The sequence below is a fragment of the Dendrobium catenatum genome, unplaced genomic scaffold (assembly GCF_001605985.2).
Source record: "Dendrobium catenatum unplaced genomic scaffold, ASM160598v2 fragScaff_scaffold_116, whole genome shotgun sequence".
Taxonomy (NCBI): domain Eukaryota; kingdom Viridiplantae; phylum Streptophyta; class Magnoliopsida; order Asparagales; family Orchidaceae; genus Dendrobium; species Dendrobium catenatum.
Window position 1 is genome coordinate 81,950 of NW_021318578.1, and position 19,609 is coordinate 101,558.

General features: G+C 28.4%; 1 long non-coding RNA gene across 4 annotated transcripts; it reads right to left on the reverse strand.

Annotated features, from left to right (window-relative positions):
* Positions 1–6: 6 nt before the first annotated feature.
* Positions 7–10,225, reverse strand: LOC110095738. Of its 4 annotated transcripts, none has more exons than XR_003701797.1 (8): positions 9,850–10,225; positions 9,638–9,690; positions 9,503–9,562; positions 4,468–4,876; positions 4,314–4,394; positions 4,117–4,215; positions 2,855–3,071; positions 7–1,884 (listed from the first exon to the last, which is right to left on the reverse strand). It is a non-coding gene; the product is annotated as an uncharacterized LOC110095738 (long non-coding RNA). The 4 variants fall into 4 exon arrangements; XR_003701798.1 differs by having other exon boundaries at positions 4,468–4,821; positions 9,850–10,224; XR_002302997.2 differs by lacking the exon at positions 4,117–4,215 and having other exon boundaries at positions 9,850–10,224.
* Between the last annotated feature and the right edge of the window lie 9,384 nt (positions 10,226–19,609).

Consider the following 19,609-nt stretch of genomic DNA (forward strand, 5'->3'; position numbering starts at 1 on the left):
AATATGGGCATATTTCAAAGGTTATATATATATTTATATATATATATATTTCGTTATGCATGTCAATTAATTTTTGTAACCCACTGAGTTTACTTAGTAAACTCAAACAATGAATTTAAATGTTTCAGGTAAGTTTTCCCTGATTTAAAAATGGATGAAAGAGAAAATTTGTCTACAAAAGGCGGCATGCAAATGACAACACGTAATTTATAATTATGTATTAGTGGCTCTTCAGATGCAGAAAGGAGTAAAATTGATGTTTTAAATATTGTTTTACTTTTGAATTGAAGTGATTTAATCCTATCGTCCGACTTAGTTCCCGCTTCGTTAAATCGAAAATCCGAGCCGGATCGTGACAGATCATTTGTTTTTTATCTTCTTCTTTTTTTATAGTTTGTGTTTATATTATTTTTTGTACTATTTGCAATTTTGTTTTGGCAGTTAGTTCTTAGTTTTTAATTTTTGTTTTTGGTTCTTAATTCTTTATTGTTGAAAACATGTTTTCTTTCATTTTAGATACTTAACATAGGAATTTCTCGTATATTGTTGATTTAGTATTGTTGGATATGCTTCTTTCTTCCATCTTAAATGCCTAACATAGGAAGTTCTAATAGCTTGTTGATTTAGTATTGTTGGAAATGTATTTTTCTTCCATCTCAAGTGTGTAATGCTAAAAAAGTATGTGGAATTTACTTGATTGGAACTTGCCTTTTGTGTTTGATCTTTCTATTTTTATATTTTGAGTTTTACATTTCTTTTTGTGCGATTAATAATTTTGGTTTGATTGTTTGTTCATAGTTCTTTATTTATAAATATTGAAAATAAAATAATATTCTTATAATTAGATGTATTACTCATTGCATACTTATTGCTATTGATTTAGTATTGATTAACATGTTTTCTTAACATAAAAAATTTGCTTATTGTGCATTCTTTTGGCCATTTTTGAGTCTTTTGTATGCATTGGACTGTCAGCATTATTTATTAATAAATGAATTATTCATAATATTTTTGCATTATCACAGAGTGATCATAACTATTATATTGGTGAATAATGAGTTTATGGTTTGATTTCATGTGTTGATTTCATTTATATCTTCATATTAAATATTAATATACTCATTTATTGTTTAATAATTTTAAAATTTTGATTCTATTTATAATTATTTATTTTTTATTACTCTGATAGCTCTAGCATTTGCAGCGTTTTAGCTAACTAAGAGTGATCTTATGATGGAATAGAATTTATAAATTTCATTAGATGGAATTTTTTTCAAACCCTAATTCTAAGTTAATGAGGTTTCCAGAATTATCATAGAATTTATAAATTTTATAACTAATTCAAATAAAATACTTAAAATACAAGATATAATTCTACAAATTCCTTGTAAATCCTAGAATCATAAAAAAATTAATTCAATTTGGTTTATAAACAATCAACATGTCTAATTGATTTTCTAATTCATAAAAAACAAGAAATATCTCCAATAGACATCAAATTTTTATGAGATCATCCAGCACATGTTGTCCCATTCAGAAAACCAAAAATATTACTAGAATGGATATTTTTCAGCAATTAGGAGCAAGGATAGTAAGCACACTTGCTGTTTTTTTTATTGAAAAACAATTAAAGAACCCTAATCCCTTCAAGAAATCATTTGGGAACCTAAAACTAAGTTCTAATAGAATTCTTGCAGATTCCAAAATTCTTCCACACATCTGGCCTTGGAACATGCTTGAAGCTTATGAATAATGATAATGGATGCAACGCATATAAAATTAGGATAGGTACTCACTACTTACTTGCTTGAAGCTCATGTAGAAGAACTGAAAAACGCTTTTGTCCAGTGCTTTTACCTTTATTATAATGCATCATAGGGTTACCTTCAAGTAAATAAACAATAAAGAACTTATTAAAAAATCTAAATTTCTCAATGTAAAGCATTAAAATTAAAAAAACATTCTCCATCCAATAACTGCACATAATTAATAATATGATGAAGCAACATATGGAGAACCGCCTAAGATGTACTATGTAATAAACAAATATCATGGATCAAAGATAATTTTATATAATTATAATATGACCATCAATTCTATATGAATTTGAGCATTGAGTGTTGGGTATTAAAAAATCCATTCACAATCAAGTTGTATGTGGCAAAAATGAGAATAATAAAATGGATGCATGGTAAAACTACAGAGAATAAACGAAGAAATGCCTACATTGTGTAAGCAAAACATATTAAAGATAAGATGATGGAATATAAAATTTAGTGATTTGGACATTTAAAATGAAATAGAAAATACAAGAATATCATCTGAATTTAAAATTAACATATAATGATTAAGAAAAAGTGGAAGAAAAAAGACAACATGCACGGCAAGATGAAAGAAAAATAGAAAATTTTCTTTATACAAAACATAAGTTAATAATTAGAAAAAAAGGTCAAATAGAAATCTAAAAAAACTGACATTATTTTTAAATTAATCTTGTCAATAAAATTATCCAACCTGTCTTACTGGTTGTTGTACATTAAATATTTACTGTAGAAAATAAGATAAATTATCAAAGATTGACGAAAGAAAATGAATATGAATACAACTAAAAAAATAGTATGTGAATGAGATTAAAACTGAAGTATTTTACCACCTTTCCAACTGACAACCTCAAACCGTGAATTAACTATACAAGAACGACAAAGGGAGCACATCTTAAAACTACTTCCACAATCTCTATTTCGTACAACCCAACGAGCATAAACTTCCTAGATGTTTATCCGTAAGAAAATCAAAGAAGAAAATCAAAAATAAAACAAAAAAATAACAAGCACAACATGAGTTCAAATCTGACCAAGACGTGTTCGCGATGAGGATCGCGTAATCTCCTGACACCCTTGCGACTCGCGACAAAACTCCAATGTCCGACAGGCCGCAGGAGGACGTTCCCCTCCCAAGCAAATAGATTTCCGACCGCAAGCAGTCGTGCTAACTCCCAACTCCGAAGCCTCCTACGCGAATCAGCCAACTGAACTCCGAAGCCTCCTCCTCCTGCTCGAATTTCTTTGCGGCTGTGTGATTAGGGGTGATTAGGTTAGAAAGTGCATAAAGAGACATTTCATTTTAAAAAATATATGAGCATTCTCGTTGTGGCTTTTTGAGCAAGCAATTTACAAATATAATTTAAACAAAAGATCCACATAATAATTTAAAAGATCAATATATATAGTCAAAACTCTACTACAATTGCAGAAGAAAATGCAGATAAACAATCGAAAATATAATATGAAAGAAAGCCAAAAAACATGAAGTTAGCTCAAAATTTACAATTGGATTCAAATATGTCTGGAAATACTATTAAAAACAAATTTACATGTTCAAATTTGTGCAATGAGCAGCCACAACATATTTATGAAATTCTCACAAATACCAGAAATTGCAGCTTACGAATATTATAACCAAAAAGTAAACACCAATATTGATCAATTCAACAATAGCAATTAATAATCTGACAAGATTATTAACTTACATTATATTTATTGTATTTAAAAAGAGATCCTCCAATGAAAAGCAAGCCTTGAACATCACAAAGGAGACTCTCGGGTATAAAATTAGATATCATATCAACCCTAATAAGAGTTTTTGGGCTAATTTCAAAGCATGATGATGATGATGCTCCTAAGTGTGAAGCAATCTGTTCTGAATTATCGAAAGCACTACATTCAATTATGCTTTGTCTCATTGAAGCTAATAAAGAGGATTTTCTAAATGATCGGGGTCTCCTCTGAAGACAGAAAAAGAGGAATTATATCAAAAGTTGTTTTCAAGTTCCGTAGAAAATGATCTTCTTTAACTCTAATTTGAGTAATAACTCACCATTTTGTTTACGGAAGTTGCTCGATAACACTCAAGAGAGGCTCATTGTTAAACAATCTAGGCAAAACCCCACATTTTCTAGCCGATTTAGCAACTCATCTCTAAATGAACTTCATTTTTTAACACCAAAAAAGAATGTTTTAATAATAAAAAAACATACTGGTAAAAGCCTATACTTAATAACATAGTTTTTTGAATTAAAAAAACTGAGTTGGTGAACAGTGATGTTGCACTGTTCACCTCGTGAATATAGCATCGCGTTTGGCCTTTGGGTGGAGCAGCTCATGGACGGCATACGTGCGTATCTCATTCGGTTGGAGTTGATCTTAGCCTTAGTTACTATATTTTTTAGCAAAATAATTAAAAAGGTTCAGAAGCAAAAAAGTAGGACCAAGTATTGTAAAAAATACAACATTAATAAAGAAATCTAATAGTACCCTCTTCATTAAGACTTCCCTCAGCTAATAGTTCTCTTTTATGACGGTTTCGTCACTCTCAAATTCAACCTATGAATTTCCCTGAGAAACAAAAACTCAGACAATAACGAAAAAAAAAATCATTTTTATTTCTTTATGCTTCCACTTAAAATACCTGCTGTTGAAGAAGTGAAAGGCGTTCCGCCTGGCCTTTCGCGAACAGAGAGAGAGAGACCGAGAGAGGGAGAGTCTCCGAGTTCTGGAGTAGGGATTCTGAATAGAAAAAGGCTTCGGCTTGCGAGCGGAAGAAGATAAGCTCGGGGTCTCGTCTCACGTTCGGTCCCGCAAGAAGACTTTCCCATTCTTCGAAGCTCTGTTATGGCTTAAAGCATCAAAATGGCAGTCTCCTGGATCTCTTAGAAAACTTCATCAGGCCTCTTGGACAGCCCGTGCTGCTTCAGACTTCAATTTCTTAATACAGGAAACAGAGAGGTCCATGCACCTGCTAGGCTGCTACTGCTAAAGCCATCTGATTTTTCTCCAAAATAAAAGATCACGTGATTGAACCCAAGCTCGACGGCAGGCTTCGTATTTCAAGAAATAAATCATTAAAAACTATGTTATATTTAATATTTTTAAATGTCATTAGAATGATCTATTATAAAAATTGGCTATATATGTATATTGAATTTAATTTCTATTTTAGCAAATTTCTTTTCTAATAGTTCATGTGCTGATTGATCAAATTTATACTTCATCAAAATGGTATGATAAAATTACACTATAGGATAATTAAAAGATGAATTAAAGTTTTATATGTCTAAATTAGACTCATTTACACTCTAATATTTAGAATATGCTTAGTTGTATGGTTTGTTGACATCTCTAAGCAAACATGCATTTGAGATAGTTTTTTTCACGGCTATATTTTTTTATATTTTGAATAACTAATTTATTTTTCTAGCATGTGTTATATTGATGTTAAAAAAATAAATTTATTTGAAACTCTTACATTATACATAAATATGCTTTTTATTGTTGATCTAAGTTTAAATATTATTTCAAGAATAATAGAAATTTATATTCTTATGGTTATGTATAAATCATTTATAAATATACAAATAGTGTATTTCATATCACTGATATAGCATGTCATAACTTCAAATGGTCTATCAAAGAATAATTTAAAGAGAATCAATGATTAGGAAGCGAACAAATCTAATATTTCTACTCACAAATACGTAGTTGAAGTTAACATTAAATATGGTAATCTTCTACATTCATGAGGTTTAGCTACTGATAAATGGAAGCAAATTATAAATATGCTAGAGATTTCAAATCAACTTGAACTACTTTAAACTTCATATGCTAAAAATAGAGAAGTTCATAATGTGAAATATAACATTTATTATTGTATGGTTCTCTCAAAGAAATGAGGGAGGCTATAATCAAAGCTTTATTTGACCAAAATATCTCTATGGCTCAGTTAGTATGAACAAAATTAGAAGAAGTGCTATATTTCAAGAAAGTTCTAGGAGTTGCACTTTCAGATGAAAATTTTCTATCAAGAACCACATATCATAATTATTTGTTTTACATTTCAATGAAGATAAACAATTTTAAATTATCTCATGTCCTTATTGATCCGAGTGCATCAATTAACATCATGACTCTTAGAAATATCAAAATCAAATAATTAAAAAAAAAAGAAAAATAATACAATTAATGGTTCATATGAATTAGGAATCTAGTTAGAAGGTTGAATCCTATGTTTTTGAGGAAAAACAATTAGCCGTAGAATATAGGAACCATATAGGGCAACCAAAGTTTAAAATTTTTATAGAAGCTAATATGGGTGAGGATATGTTCAAATTGCAAGGGAAGATATTTCAAATATATCTAACATATAAAGATTAAAGAAGTATATAAAAAATAAAACATTATCTCCACTATCCTATGGTGATGTAAAAGGGTGAGAGGTAAAGATTTTCTATAAACATTATCTCCACTAGACCTGATACCTCTTCTTTCCCATCCTTTGCTCATTCTACTGCTTAAAACTCTGTGGCGTTACCTTTCGGCTCTTCGTTTCTTCACACGAAAGATGACGTGGCAAGGCTTCTCCTCTTCCCCATCGTTTTTCTCGTTCTAATGCTTAACACTCCATGGTGTTACATTCCGGCTCTTCGTTTCTTCGCGTGAAAGATAAGGCGTTGGGGCTCCTCCTCTTATCCATTCTTATTCTTATCCTTAAACTGAATTAGTTGAATGTATACTCAAAGGATTTATGCTTTATTTGGGATAGTTTTTTATTTCTTTTTAAAATAGCTTTTTAGTAAAAAAAAATTAATTCAACAAAATTTCATTCTAAAAAATTATTTTAAAAAATAGTGAAGAAGCCATCTAAAACAAAGCCTCAATATGACTGCTAAAATCTATCCCAGAACAAAATATATATATATATATAAGTCATTATCATCATAAATTTTGAAAGGCAAGTGTCTCTACTTGGCTTAGAACACGCATAAATTTATGCTGAATCATTTATTTTCCCTTTCACAATAATCAACGCAACATCAAAAATCATGATAAAAGAACATTTGGAAAAGCTTGCAGGAGTAGCGCTGCAGTCATTATCTGCATCAATGAAGCATTTAAAAGATTCTATGCGGTTAGAAAAAATAAAAAAAATGCAAAAATGAATAACTTAATAAATAAATTAAATAATTTTTTTTTTTTTTAATCAAACTTACACATGTTCGATAGTAAGAAAAATCCTTCACATCATTCGCATCAATTGGATGAAAAATGAGTACATTTAGGCATATGAAGTTAAGTTTTTTATTAAAATATAATTATCTGAAATTAATTATAATAATGTTGTTTAAGAATTGAATGGCAATATAATAATTAAAAACTATTTCTTTATTCTTTTATTCATTCTTTTATCCATTCTTGCTTAATATATACAATGTAATGTTAATATTATGCAGTTATCTATTTATATTTTTTTTAACTGCAATCTTCTTGTTTTCCCAATGCTTTAAAAACAGACCGGACGCGGCCGGTTCACCAGTCAACCGTGAACCGCTGTATGGCCAGTGGTTCACCTAAAAACCGATTCTCTTCAAACCGGCCGGTTTGGCCAAAACCCGCCCGGGTTCACCAGTGAACCGGTCCGTTTTTAAAACCGGCCGGTCAAATTTTTTTATAATTAATTAAATAAATTATTTATGTTAATTCTTCTAAATGTTAATATAAAACTACAAATTTTAATATTAAAGACTTAATCAATTAATTAATTTAATCATCTCACATGATCTTCTTTCTTCACATTATACGCTAAGTCATGAGAGAAAGAAAAGAGGCATATAACAAGACAAAGTACCACCTTCCAGAGATGTGGGACTAACTATACAAAGCAAAAGCACTTTTAAGTTCATATATAGTTATACACTTATACACACTATACAACATAGTTTTTTAATAATTTTTTTAAATTAATTTTTATAATATGAATAATGTTTATCTTTTAAGTTAATAATATTAATATTTAATTTTTTTTTTAATATTTTTATTATATATATTATGAAGTTTATGTGAATTTATTTTTGTTCGTTAAGCGGCTCAAGTAAAAATTATAATATAAAAATTAATTTTTATGATTTGAATAATATTTATTTTTTTAATTTTTTTGTAAAATATTTATTTTATTTTTTTAGTTAATAATTTTTATTTTTTATCAAATGAATTATTCTTATGTTAAAAAATTTGTAAAGTTTCAGTTTTTCTGTTTTTCAACTCTAAAGATTTTTATATTACAAAATAAAATATTTTTTATTAACACATTTAATTATATTTATAATTTTATATTGAGAGTTTTAAGTTTTTAAATAATTTATATTTATAAATTAAATCTAAATATGTAATATAAATTAAGAATAATTTATATGAAATTATATGGTTATTATATTTCATTATTTTATCAATTTTGTTAATTTTTTTTAATAATATTATTATTTATTACGTCATCCGGTTCGACCCTGGTTCGACCGATCGAACCGGTCGAACCGTGAACCTCTCTTTCTTCCGGTTCGTTGTCTGGTCCAGTTTTCAGAACCTTGGTTTTTCCTGCTTATTTCTAATTTTTTTTGTAGACTATGATGTTTTTTATCTCATGATTGTATAAGATTTATCATCAATGTATGCTTGATGAATGTTATACATAAAATATTGTCTTTGATTTTTCATAATTTCTAACTACATAATTGTTTGGAGGCCTATCTAAATGTCAGAAGAGATATTCTTGGTGAACTTTCTTGATGGAAGATGATGGTATCTACATTTGGATAAAGTTTTGCAACTCAAACTTTTTGTAGCTGCAATATTTAGTTTAGACAAATGTATTGACAAATTTAATATTGCATATACTGAAAAATCCTATGAAGCAAATATTATGGATTCCATTACTGTAAGTTAATTTTGTTTTGCATTGTTCCATTGCACTTCTTGATTAGCATGTTATTTTATTGTATGTGAACTGGCCGATTATTAACAACAAGCTTATCACAATACCAAGTTTCAATGCTGAGGGCATTGGAGTTTAATAAGATTAGCTTTCATGACTACAATGAATTAGGGAATATGAATTGAAAACTTCTAAAATTAAATTTAAGACTATCCAGAATCCAATTTTAGCAAACTTATAATCAAATTGAATATATTACGATAATATATTTTCTTTTTTGCTCCAGAAATGTCATGAAGTTTTTCTAATTATGCTTATAGTAAGTTGCATAAAGAATTTACTTTATTTATGTTGATGATCTCAAAAGAAAAACCTGTTATGAAGGTATAAGTGTTGTTCAAGTAGGATATTTGTCAATTTTTTAACTAAAGAGCTAGGAAATTTAACTAAAAAGCTTGGACATTTGTCAATTTATGAAGATATAAAGTCTAGTTAAATAGCTTGGATATTTGTCAATTTATGAAGATAGAAAGTCTAATAGAGACGAGCATATGAACTATAGGACAGGCAGAATGTTGAACTGATTAGAGGAGCTAGGAAACCTAACAAAACAGTATATTCATAAGGAGAAAATTGAAAATATACAAAAGCAGAAATCAAAATATAAAATCAAAATATAACTATATAAGAAGCAATCAAATCAAAATATACAAAAGCAATTAAGCACGTATAAATTATTTACCTTATATTTGAAGCAAAAGAGTACAGATCCTTTGAAGTCGAAAGACTAGAGATCAAGAAACTAAATGCGAAAACAGGTGAGGATAGTTATATCAAATAAACGAAAACAAGGAGAGTAGCTTCGACGGTTACCCACCGGGGAAGACCGTTTGCAAAGGGTACAATGGCTTCATGTGTCTTCCAAAAAAACTGCAATGGGAGAGGCGAAGTTGAGAGGGAGAGTAGCTTCGACGGATACCGGGACGACCGTTTCCGGAAGGTTCAAAGGTTCCATTTGTTTTCCATAAAAAAAAAAAAAAAAAAAAAAAAAAAAAAAAAAAAACTGAAATGCGACAGGCGAAACATTACCGAAGGGTTCCACGGAGAAGACGAAGCTAGGGCAAGCGAACGTATGAAACAAGGTAGCGAAATAACCGGCTTCGGCTAGGATGCGAGAGGGAGACCGAGCGGGAGAGAGGGAAGGTCCGAATGGGAGAGGCCGGAAGAGGAAGGGGTTCCGCTCCTGGCTTCTGCGAACGCTGCGAGAGACGATGAAGAGGGAGAGCGGTCCGAAAAATCTGGAGAGAAATGGTAGAGTTCTGTCTGTCCGACTCCAGAGAAGCCGAAGACCTTTGTATTGCTGGGGCGTGCGTACAGAGGAGCAGAGCGAGTGCGACCTCTGCATCGATTTCCTTATGTGCGAAAAAAGAAGACTTCCTCCATATCCTCTTGGTAACGACACTTGCTTCAAAACAGGCTATCACGGACTGCAGCTTCTGTTAACCAAAGACTTCAGGTTTGGTTAAGCAAATCAAATAGGCCTCAATAGAAATTAAACACGACTGATTTGGGCTAGGTTTGGATTCAAAATCAAACTTGTCTTGACTCGAATTGAGTAGATTTGGGCTCAATTCGGTCCGATCACACTAATTTAATGAAATTAGACCCGACTCGTCTTCAATTTAACTCGAATTAGGCTTGACGAGAGCTAATCGACTCGATCGAACACACTCGAGGGCAAAACAAAATAAAAACGAGGTCAACAACAAATAATCTTGAAAATAAAACAAATGATTGAAATGTGCGCAAGATTTGCAATTTTTGTAGCTTTTGTCCTTCCAAATAGCTAGAATATAGAAATAGATGACTGGTATTAAATGTTTACGGATAATAACTATTATATTGTAAAAGGGATAATAGTCCAATTACCTCTCTTGATAAGAGTTGCTATTCTTTTAAGTTCTAAACCACTTATATAAGTTTGCAAATACTAAGACTAGTACTATAAACATAACATACAGTTGCATATTGCTATTTTTTGTTTTTTGAATAAAGAATACTTGATAAGAGTTGCTATTCTTTTTTCAAAGGTCATGATATTTTTATTATGTCTACATCTTAGCAACTGATGGCTCAAATGTTTAACTTACAAAACAATGTGAAATTTTATAATTGTATGTAATTTGTTCAGTCGTTGATGCAATATTTGACACTTGGAATTTCGGAATGCTCATTTTATTACTTCTTTTGTATGTTCTATTTTGTGTTAATTGCCTATGCATTAATAAACCAAAAATATTCTATGAGACATACTTATTTATTGTGTTATTTATTGCATCATTGTAACATGCTTTTATTCTTAGTTTCACAGTGGTTTTCATTCGATTGTTTTGATTGACTCTCTATTATTCTTGATTAAAAAATTAACTAATATTCTTTATAAAATTATTCTAATATAAAAAATTTATAAATTTATGTTTGCATATATGCATTGATTGATTTTGTATATTAGGATTTTTATAATTTTTAATAAGCATATTCTTAAACTGTTCATAAGTTGCACATATGCTTGAATATATTAGTGTTTTCACTTCATGTGCTTTCATAAATTTAAATAAGAGTTGTTTATTAGCGCTAATACCTTAAATAGTAAAGAAATAAATAATTAACCTGCTAAAGATGCAGATATTATCAGACATTTCAATGACATAAACAACTTTCAAAGAAAATTAAATTGTCAAATAAATACTAATATTATAATATCCTAACCACTAAAAATTATCATTAAAAACAAATATATATATAAATTTGTTTTGAAAATTCATGATTTCAAAAACTCATTTTGTACCAAAATGAAATGGTTATATATGAAATATGTTAAGGTTCGTGGAGTTTAAAAATGGTGTTGATTTTGTAATGTTTTGCTTATTATCAGAATTTTTTAAACTATTTATTAGATAATATTCTTCTAAATTTAAAATATTTATTATAAATTTTCATTGAGATGTTGGAGTAACTTGAGTAAAAAAAAATAGTTAATACATTTCTATAATTTCATCTTATTTATTCAAATAGCAAAAAAAAATTTATGATTAAGTTTGACCTATAAATCTAATAACCAAAATTTTATTTCACAAAAAATAATAACATTTTATATAGTTTTAATATAAATCATTCATAAATAAAAACATCAACATCGATAGCCATGGTTGAAATGTAATCATTAACCCTTTGGTTTTCTTTAAGTATTATTGTCGTTTAGTAAATATGATAGTAGGATTTATTTTGTTGTGGTTGATTTTGGATGTTCAATATGTTGTTATATAGTGCGTTGATTAGGTGGTTAGCTATAATTTTAATCAAATTAATCTTTGATTATAAATTTTATTATTCAAATGCTTCTTTTTTTTTTTTTTTGCTCAAACTTATTAACAATTTTAATGATAAATCTTGGTGCATGTATGCAACTCTTTGGAATGGAATGGACATATTATTTCAATATAATAGTAGTTAATAGTTTTTTAATAAATAATTGGAAGTTCTTTAATGAAATTATGACATAATTTTCAGAGTTATTAAGATAATGAAGGTTTTCTTGTAGTATAATTATTTTAGCTAATTTTGTGTTGTTTTTCTCATAACTGTTTTAAATTTGTTGGGTCATTTGAAGCATATGGTATTATAAGATTTATAATCATTGATTATTTTTTGATACTACACTTTCCTGAGCTATTTTCTGCCATGTGATCCACCTTTTATATGATATGAATTTTGTATTATTGTTAAATGGTTTTTGAAATATATTGATCAATAAAATAGAGATGTGATTTATTTTCTCATGAATGTACATTTTATAATGGAATTCATTTTTCATTGGCTAAAGTTTTATAAAAGCATTTATTCTCTTGCTATAATGTTTTTAAATTATGTTCATTCCTATTAATTTTGAATCACTTGTGAATATTTATATAATTCTATAAGAACAATTTGAGCTTCTATTATATTTTGTCTGCTATGGCACGAAAGCGTCACTTTATTAGTTTTTATTTACAATGATTACTATTGACATGTATTTTCCACTGTTATTATTATACTCATTACTAAATTTAAAGTTCTTAAATCATTTTAACTAAATTTATATTGAGACATTTTGGATGCAAAAAAAATTTATATTCAAGTGCATAAAAATATAAGAGTTAGAGGAAAGTGTTATTCAAGTGATTTTTTATAGGTACATTAATTCTATTGCAGTCAAGAATATGTTATTTGTTGCATATAATATAATATTTGTAATATCTTTTGCGTTATATTTTTATGAATTTTTTTGCATTATGATGTTAATGTCAAAGACAATCTAAACATGTGCAACATATTGAATATTAGTTGGATAATTAGAAATCAAAAGACTATGTGTGATGATTTTTTAGGAATAAAAAATCATAAGATAAATTTGATTAAATAATGAAAATGTTGGATTAACTTTCTCGACAAATAAGAGACTTAGTTTTAAAATGAGTTCCAAATTTGTATCAACAAACATTTTATTATGTCAAACATTAGTTTTTTATTATATATTTTTCATAAACAAAGTAATTATAGATTTTTTTTAATAAATTTATCGTAGAAATAAAGACAATAATATAGTTACTGAGCTTTAGATCACACTATCACTCCTTTATCCATTATCATTTAATTCTCCAGTTGCAATGGAATGAATGAGGAATGATATTATTAAATTAACTTCTAATTCATCACAGTTAATCTAATATATTTATTAGTTATAGTATAATTCAAAAAAATTAACAGTTATAGTAATCTAAATAATAATTATAACATTTTAAAGTTAGAAGTTTATTTATTTATAATAATGATAATATAGTATAAATATTTTTAATATGAATTTTATTTTTAATTTTTTATTTACGTGCATTTAATGCACTGGCAACAAAACTACTATTATATAAATCATAAAAAGCTAAAATATTTATATCGCATATTGCTTTCTTAAATTCTTTATGGGCATCTTTATATCTTTCCCAATTAGCAGAATTTTTATATATAAACCAATTTGAATAACAAATATTTTAATTTTTTACCTTTTCTTAAAATTTTAATTCCACCATCAATTATTTTTACTTTTAGAAGTTTTTTCCTTTGATAATCCAATCATTTCTTTTGCAACATGCTTATTATCACTAATTATTTTTTTCACATAACATTAACTTCTTCATGCATAGACAAAATCTTAAGATCTAATATCTTACTTTCAAAAATATTTTTGTTAATATTTTTTAAATGCTCTCATCTAATCCTAGAACAATATTTTATTTTATTTGTTATTTTCTAACCCTTCATCTTAAAGTCCAAAACTAATAAACGATGTTAAGCTCATAAACTTTCACTTGAAATAATGTTACAATCTTTGAAATTTATATGATCTATTTTTCTTATAAGAAATTAATCAATATGAGTTTTACTTTATCCACTCTTATAAGTGATAAGATGCTCAACTCTTTTCTTAAAAAAAGTATTAATTACTAAATCATAAGTTAAAAAAAAAATCTAAAAAAGGCTCTTAAATATCTCCTGCCTTCATTTATTTCAAAATCGAATGAGAAGCCCAACCCAAGGTTTGTGTAGACAAGGTGAATTACACTAGGAAGAATACCGCTAATATAATGTAAACAGTGAACAAAATCTAATTTAGAAAATAAGAAAACTAAAAATTAAGCATGCAACAAACTACTGATTTTTTTTTATCCTAAACAGAAATACAAAACTATAAACAATGAACGAAATCTAATTTATAAAAAAAAAACTCAAAATTAATCATGTAACAAACTACATTTTTTTTATACTTAACAAAAAAATACAAAATTATGAACAACGAACAAAATCTAATTTAGAAAACTAAGAAAAGTAAAGCTAAATCTAAAATAAAAGGCAAAACAAATCTAATAAAGAAATATAAGAAAACTAAAATAAATACTTACCTTCAGAGTTCAGGCGCCAAGACGGAAGAAGTTGATCGAAGATGGAAGAAGCCAAGAAGCTCTCATCTAAAAGTTAATCATGCAAATCCCGACTTGTCTCAAAGCCAAAGAGAGGCACCAAGACCGTTCAAATCAGATCGCCTTCCTAGTTCCTACCCAAAGAAACAAAAAATCCACAACAAACTCAGAAAAAAAAAACGCTCAAAGAAATCAATCAATCATGGATCAAAAGAAAGTAGAAGAAATAGTTACCATATAGTTCGGTTTCCAGAGTCAGGATTAATGGAGATCGGAACAGAGCAGAAGAACCATGGAGCAGCTAGAGAGTGAGGTCAGTTGAGGATCGTGAGGGACGTAGAATACGAATACTTGAGTCCGCCCCGCTCCAGAGTCGAAAAGCTTGCTCTATTCGTTTTTTCTTCGGAGAGAGCCCGGTTCTGCTCTGCTCAGACTCCTCAAAATGGCACTGTGCCGCTCAGATCTTTATCCGAGGCCCCGACGAATGCAGGTGATCACGCGACTGAAGTACTGCAGCCGCGGCAGTTTTGAATTTCGGAGACGAAGAGATTCGAAATCATCTGGATTTATAAAATCAATTTGAATTGTTAATAAAGTCGATGGACTTTAGTGGAATTAAATTGGGCTAAATCTGCCTAGACTAGAGTCCAAATTCGGCTCAACTTGAGTTAGTTTGGGTTCAAGCTAGTTCAACGAATTTAATCGCACAAAATTGAACTCAAAATCAACATCAATTTAAATCAAATCAGGCACAACGCAACCAAGATAAATTAAACGAGCCTAATTGAACATAGTCGAGCCTAATCCGACTCAATTCGAGTCGATTCGAGCTCGAATTGGACTCAACGAGGTTCGATTAAATCGCTCAAAGATCCTCGAGGGCGCTCTAACGAAAAACGAGGTCGACAATTAGCTCGGTGAATGATTGAAATGAAGAAAGAAATCGTATAAGTCGAAACAAGTTCTTCAGGAAAAATTCCTGAATAATGAAGCTTTGTAAGACTAAAGACTCTTTGTATTTGTAATCAATTGGACTAATAACTTACTTAATATTTAATTACTTGAATGCAAATACAACATTAATTTTTTTTTTATAAAATTAGTGTTTTTGTGTTAAAGTATTATTATTTAAAATATAAAAAATTCCTGAATAATGAAGCTTTTTTTATTTGAAAAAAACTTTAAATAATATAATATAGATCAAATATTAAATATAAGGATTTAATAAATTTATATACTACATTAAAAGACAAAATAAATACTGAATAAAGAGTTAAAAATAATTAAGAAAATTTACAAAACTATAAAAATTCCTCTAAATTCTCAATCCCATGCATCCTCTAGCATTTTTTTTTCTTTGAGAAATATAAGTCTAATTCATATGAAATTACTCGTAATGCATTCCACAATGCTTATTTAAACTTGACATAATAGAAATATTATATAAATCATAAAAAGCTAAAATATTTATATCGCATATTGCTTTATTAAACTCTTTATGGGCATCTTTATATCTTTCCCAATTAGCAGAATTTTTATATATTAACCAATTTTAATAACAAATATTTTATTTTTTTTCCTTTTCTTAAAATTTTAATTCCACCATCAATTATTTTTAATTTTAGGAGTTTTTTCCTTTGATAATCCAATCATATATTTTGCAACATGCTTATTATCACTAACTATTTTTTTCACATAACATTAACTTAATCATGTATAGACAAAATCTTAAAATCTAGTATCTTACTTTCAAAAATATTTTTGTTAATATTTTTTAAATGCTCTATTCTAATCCTAGAACAATATTTTATTTTATTTATTATTTTCTAACCCTTCATCTTAAAGTCCAAAACTAATAAACGAGGTTGAGTACAAAAACTTTCACTTGAAATAATGTTACAATCTTTGAAATATATATGATCTATTTTTCTTATAAGAAATTAATCAATATGAGTTTTACTTTATCCAAAAATCTCATGACACTTATGAATTGTTCTTAATTTATTTACATGTATATGCAAAATTTTCATTCAATGTAAGAGGATCATTTTTTCCTCTATCATCACAAACACTCTTAACATACAATAATGGCATCATTGGATCCATGGTGTGAAAGTACTATCGACTGAACTATGTTGAAACAGATAAAAAATGCCGAGCGTGTAGAATAAGAACAATGTAAAAGAATACGATATAGTAGAACTCAATAGAAACATTTGATTTTTATTGCAAACAACTATGTTTGAGTGTACAACTTATTTAGAGATATTATCTTTAAATTAAATATTCAATGGCTTCTCCACACATCAATTTTTACTTGTAACAAGAGAGACATATATAGAGGTAGAGCGTGTAAGAGAGTTTTCCTTCTTGTGTCACAATTTCTTCTTGCCATTTTATTCTCTTTCTTCTTATTCATAGTTTAATACCTAGATATTTTGTATTGACACAACTTTAGATTTTCATAAGAATTATTAAAATTCTTGCCAAAGTTGTGACATTCAGTGCTTCTATCATTTATATTAGTTGAATATATTTGGCAATTAAAATGCACCCAAATTGTAAAAAACTGTGGAAAATTCCATACAACAATAACTTGCAAAGACAAATGATGGAAACCTACTCTAAATTTACTTACCTTACATATGATAAAATAATATGTAAATTAACTTTCTAAGCTCATAAGGGATATAAGCTTAGGGAAAATTGACAACCAGGAACCAAATGTTTGCTATAATCTTATAATTTATCCATGCTTCTTTGCATTCTTTGGAAAAAGTTTGAAGGCATCAAGTTGAGCTTCGAGCAGCATTTGTTCCCATAATTTGTCAAATTGTGGCTATGAAATCTTTTCTAAAAATGCATTCACAACTGAATATTTGCTTGACTTTTCCTTAGTATTTGCAAAAGCATGGCAAAAGATAATAAAAATACAGCAAATCTGGATGATTCTCACCGTCCGATCTCCGCACAGAATAATTTCTCAAACAATAACCATTATGAATGCTTTTAAAATCATCTACCTCTCTTCTAACTTGTCCATTTAAATCTACTTCAACAAAAAAAAAAATTCTTTAAGAGATATCTTTTGTATTATTTTTCTAAGTCATTCCATAATTTAAATTTTGAACTTATATCTAAATCTATTTGAGGAGCATAAGCACTAATAATATTACTAATCTTAGCATTAACAATAATCTTTAAATCTATAATTATATATTCAATTCTATTAAATTTTATAATATTATTCTTTAAACTCTTATCTATAATCACAATTACAACATTTATAATACGACTTTTACCATAATACTAAAGCTTAAATCTTAAACTATCAATCTCCTTAGCCTTCTCTCCAACCTGTTTAGTTTCATGAATGCATAGAATATTTATTTTACTATGAATTATAATATCTATAAATTTCATTAATTTACCTATAAGGGTATTTATATTCCAAGTTCATATCCTAATTTTAGTTTCATAGACTAGCGTTTTTGCCCATATCCATCCATGATGTGGAAACCCTTGCTCATTTAACACTACACCTGGGCGTTGGTACATCGGCTACTGTTCAAGCTATACAAAGCGTCGCTTCTAAGAAATGGCCTAATTTTAACATAATATATTAAATGATTCATGTCATGATTATTAAACAAATTTTACGCTTGATGTCGACTACCTAATACAAGCCTCCACTTTTCTTATCTAATACTCAGGACCTGACAACGGCAGTATTGGGCAAAATATTTATGAAGATATATATTAGTAGCGATGCTTCTTTTTGAAGATCACACATGAATTCAATTCTTCCAATTGATTTAATTATTCATTAACAATTGTCTTTTCTCAAATTTATCAACTCAATTAGCACAACAACAACAAGCTTGTCCCACTGCGTGGGGTTGGCTACATGAATCCTTTTTTCTCTATTGTGTCCTCTTAAAGTCAAATTCTCATTTAAATTTAATAAAGAAAGATCATTTCTAATATTTTCTAACCAAGTCTTTTTAGGTCTACCTCTACCTTTCTTAATATAAGTCAAATTCAATACCTCTACTTTCCTAACCAGGTCATCGGAAGGCCGTCGATTTACGTAATCAAACCATCTAAGACGACTCTCTCTTATATTATCTTCCATGGGAGCAACTCCAACCTTTTCACGTATATGCTCATTTCGTATCCTATCTCTAAGGGTAAAAACACTCATCCACCTAGCATCCTCTTCTCTGCAACATTTAACTTAGTATTATAGTCTCTTTTAATGGTCAATATTCTGCATCATAAATGAGGAATAAAATTATACTTGTTCAAATCAAGTGACAAACGAACATCTCAATCTAAGTTGCAGTCATAGAAAAGAAAGTTTGATGCCAATTTACTCTTCAAAATTCAAGAAATATTCCAACCTACATAAAGCACAATTCACATATAACAAACTTTTTCTCTATTCATGTTTCTTGAAATGCAAACAAACTACAAGTGTGAAACTTTATTAACGTTGTTGTACACATGATAGATAGAATGCGACTATTCAACTATGATTAGTACGAGAATTATAAATTGCATATGGTGTTTGTAATTATTGAACATGGCAAATGAGGTGTCATTTACAAAATTTACATATACATGCATAAAATGACCTTCGATTTCCTACAAAAATTATTCACATATACACAAATTCCTTCCCATTAGGAATCAAAATCTGCATAAATGAAATCTCATTTCTTATGTAATGGGAGATAAATACTCAACATCCATCATATTGAATAATTTTACTTTTACTAAAAAAAACATTATTTCAAAGTTCACATAACTTTTATACAATTTGATGCATAGAACAT